The sequence below is a fragment of the Austrofundulus limnaeus genome, unplaced genomic scaffold (assembly GCF_001266775.1).
Source record: "Austrofundulus limnaeus strain Quisiro unplaced genomic scaffold, Austrofundulus_limnaeus-1.0 Scaffold298, whole genome shotgun sequence".
NCBI classification, from domain to species: domain Eukaryota; kingdom Metazoa; phylum Chordata; class Actinopteri; order Cyprinodontiformes; family Rivulidae; genus Austrofundulus; species Austrofundulus limnaeus.
Window position 1 is genome coordinate 165,349 of NW_013952700.1, and position 3,305 is coordinate 168,653.

Consider the following 3,305-nt stretch of genomic DNA (forward strand, 5'->3'; position numbering starts at 1 on the left):
CTTTTTGTCCATTTTAAGTACACTAACTTTACTCATTTGTAACAACAAAGACAAAAAATTATTGATAGTTGTAATTTTTTTAGTGTAATTAATTCAGAAAATCTTTTCAGGACCCCACCTTGATGTTTCGGGACCCCACTTTGGGTCCCGACCCCAACTTTGGGAACCACTGGTCTAGACCCCTGGTCTTATCAGCTTGGGCAGCGGATCCCATAACAACCTCTGAGTGACTGAAGACAGTTGCAGTTTGCAGAGTAGAAGTCCTTCCCTCAGTACTGAGTGATAAAACTACCGTAATTATTCATGTATAATACGATCTCATGTATAATACGATCCCCCCCCCCTTTTTTTGAGCTTAAAAAGCATAAAGATTTAATCCTCAAACTACCTCCAATTTCATACAGACTTCAAGATTTTTCAGCCTTTGCAGTCTTTATACATATCAGTAAAATGATCATTGGACTGTTGATTTTATTTTAACAACATATGTACTAAAAGGTATTTTGACAACAAATATATATCAGCTGTAGCAGCATCATATGAATTCTGGCATTTTACACATGGTCCACCAGGAGGCGCCAACACAAAAGTCAGAGACTTCACATGAGATTTGGGCCATCTTGTGGGGGAAAAGCAGATTACTTCCTACTCGCGAGCGCCCCCTCTGGTGGGGAAACTTTTTTCAGGGATACAAACTTTTTCAGAACACCAGTAGACGGCAGCGATTACAGATGAACATGTGTTTGTTGTTGTTCCAGGAGCGGCTCGGTCACACGCTAATGTCATTAGTTCGTTATCATCACTAAGGTGCAGGACTACTCCCCCCCACTTTTTTTTCACATCACGTCGCCTGCCTGGATCTGTTATTATCTCGCTCTGAAGCACGGATGAGTGTCAGAGGTGAGCTTGTTTCAACTGCTTTTTACGACGCTGTCTCGTTTCCGGACTCAATCATTTTGCCGATATTTCAGTTAAAATACATATGTAAAAATATTTATCTGAGTATAATACTACCCCCCGACTTTATGGATGGTTTTATGGATTAAATTTTACGTATTATACACGAATAAATACGGTAGTTAACAGCATGAAGAGGAGGTGCCAGGCTGTTGTGGCTGTGTATGGTTCTTCCACATTCTACAAAGGCACCTGTTCATTATTAGCCATTTGCCTAAATGTCTTGTTTCTTTAATCAGCCAATCCAATAATCGACATCAAACAAGAATCAGCAGAGAAAAAGCTCTTTGGCATTTGCTTAAAGGTTTTGGGTGCAGTCCACAGTCTCAACTCTGCTGTTTATCCCACAAATACATTTTTCATACACATTTGAAACCATTTCAGGGGAATTGAACAAGTATATTTTTTTGTTTTTAGTCTTATTTTTTACCAAGCTGTAGTGTTACAACAAAATAAATTTAACAGAACTCTCCTTAATTTTTTTATTTTATTTTATTTTTTTGCTCATTTTAGTTCAGGATTAAAATTAAAGCTTACTGTGTTGAAAATCCAATGTTTTTTTTTTCTCTTCACCCATTAAACTGGACACTGGTTAAAAGTTTGATTTTTTCCCCACATTATCTTAAAATAATTTATATTTTCACTAGAAAACTGAACTGACAGTATTGTACCATGTGACAGGACAGCAGTTAGTGTTTAAGGTTAATGGACTGTCATGGGTGTATATGTAGCTGCAGTCTGCAGACTCTATTAATGTTCACAACAGCTGGCTCATAAAAACAGAGGATACTGGCGGATGGGGGCCAAAGGACCGGAAGCTTCCTCCTGCCCAGTAGCTTCCTGTTTTCAAACACAGCTCAGATGGAAGGAAACTGGCTGACCTCTTCAGACTGACTGTCTGACATCTCTGTGCCACAAAAACTCACTGTTTGGGTTAAAAACTGTCATCCTGTGACTTACAGGGCAAATTAACAGAACTGGTGTCATCTGTCAGATTTAAACACCAGTGGGCTATTTTCACTGAAGAACAGAAAATAAAAATATGCTACTACCACCATCTAGTGGATAAAGAGTGAATACTAACTTTATTAACTACAAACTGATTTTTATTTGTCTCATGTTTGAGGTTTATAAATAGCTGATCAGGTCTAAATGGAGACTCACAATGAGCTGCATGCAGCCACAACCATTAAACAGTGTTTCTGAAACCGGTCTTGAAGTTGGTGTGATGTCATCTGTCTCGTGATTCTAACCTTTTGTGTGGGAAAACAGTGCTGCTCAGGTAAACAGTTTTTACCTACATAAAATACACTATATTGCCAAAAGTATTTGCTCACCCATCCAAATGATTGCGCACCAGTGCACAAAGCGAGGTTCATAAAGACATGGATGGAAGAGTCTGGTGTGGATGAACTGGACTGGCCTGCACAGAGTCCTGACCTTAACCTGATAGAACAGCTTTGGGATGAATTAGAGCAGAGACTGAGAGCCAGGCCTTCTGTCCAACATCAGTATGTGACCTCACAAATGTGCTTCTGGAGGAATGGTCAAAAATCCCCATAAACACTCCTAAACCTTGAGGACGACCTTCAGAAGAGTTGAAGCTGTTCTAGCTGCAGAGAGTGAACCAACATCATATTGAACCCTATGGTTTAGGAATGGGATGTTCATATGTGAGTCAAGGCAGGTGATCAAATACTTCTGGCAATATAGTGTATTATGTGTATCACACATTTATTGAGATATTTAAAAATGTTATGGGTATGAGGAGGCCTCACAACCTGATGCATTACTGCAGTGGTCACATGATTGATTCACATGATGGTTTTCAGTCACCCTGGCCAGAAAAACACAAGCTACTGTACGGTTACATGGACATAAGTAATTGGATTAAACAGCCGTTCGAAATAAACAGCCCGTTTGGATTATTCTGATCCGATTGAGCTTGATCCGAATGAATTTTTAATCCAAATGAGAGGTGTGGTTTATGCCAATTGATAATCGGAATGAGGTTCATGCAAACACTTAATCGGATCATCTTATTCTGATTGTGGAAAACTGACCTGAGTGCGTAAGTCTTCTGACGTTCATTCACCCGGTTCTGCTCTTTAGAGGAGGCGGGGCAGCAGCGCTGTAGTTTCCAGCTGCGCTGCGCCGCGCAGAACTTTTCCTCCTCGCTCTCTTAAAGGCACAGTGTGTAGGATTTTGTCAACTCTTTTAGCAGAAATTGAGATAATCACTAATGACAATAATAAAAAACATGTCTAATCATTGCAGACAAAGACCTTGTTTTATTATTTTTACCTTATAAAAAGCTGTTCATATCTCCATGGTCGCGGGTCGCCACT